Source organism: Ranitomeya imitator, chromosome 1 (genome assembly GCF_032444005.1).
Source record: "Ranitomeya imitator isolate aRanImi1 chromosome 1, aRanImi1.pri, whole genome shotgun sequence".
In the NCBI taxonomy this organism is placed as follows: Eukaryota; Metazoa; Chordata; class Amphibia; order Anura; family Dendrobatidae; genus Ranitomeya; species Ranitomeya imitator.
In genome coordinates this window covers 957659173-957660136 of record NC_091282.1, presented here as the reverse complement: position 1 = coordinate 957660136, position 964 = coordinate 957659173, and positions in this window count along the sequence as shown.

Sequence of the window (964 nt, the reverse complement as noted above, 5' to 3'; positions counted from 1 at the left end):
AATGCTGAAGTCTTTTGATGCTTGATCCCCGGCCTCTTTACTCTGGCTGAGGAAGAATGATGGGGACAGATAGTCCTTGATACAGTATAACGTAGGTCACATATTACATATAGTGTAGTACATATACATATAGTATATGTACAGTATAGTATAGTATATATATAGTGTAGTACATATACATATAGTGTAGCACATATAGTGTAATGCTGCCCTCCTCAGAGTATAATGCAGCCAACCTCAGAGTATAATGCAGCCCCTTCAGAGTATAATGCAGCCCCCTCAGGGTATGCTGCAGCCCCCCTCAGGGTATGCTGCAGCCCCTTTCATAGAGTATAATGCAGCCCCACACACAGTATATAATGTAGCCCCTCATAGAGCATAATTCAGCCCCTTCAGAGTATAATGCAGCCCCACACACAGTATAATGCAGCCCCAGAGTATAATGCAGCCCCCCACACACAGCATAATTAAGCCGCCCCACCAAACACAGTATAGTGCAGCCCCCCACTCACAGTATAATACAGCCCCAACAAACACAGTATAGTGCAGCCCCCACACACAGTATAATGCAGCCCCCCATTCACAGTATAATGCAGCCCCCACAAATTATAGTGCAGTCCCCCACACACAGTATAGTGCAGCCCCCACACACAGTATAATGCAGACTCACAAACACACACACAGTACAATGCAGCACCCCCACTCATAGTATAGTGCAGACACACACACAATACTTACCTCTCCTCCTCGTTCCCACGCTGCTCTGGCTCTTGCAGTGCTTCTCATCAGCTCCACTGCTGGCACATGCTGAGTCAGAGGCAGAGGGAAAGTGATGGGAGAGGGAGTGTCATCTGACAATCTCACTCCTCTATCTCTGCTTTCAATTGTATCAGTATCAATGATGCCGATAAGTTGAATGTGCGATGTGGGTGGTGGTGCCAGGTCCCTCTTACTCACGGGCCCC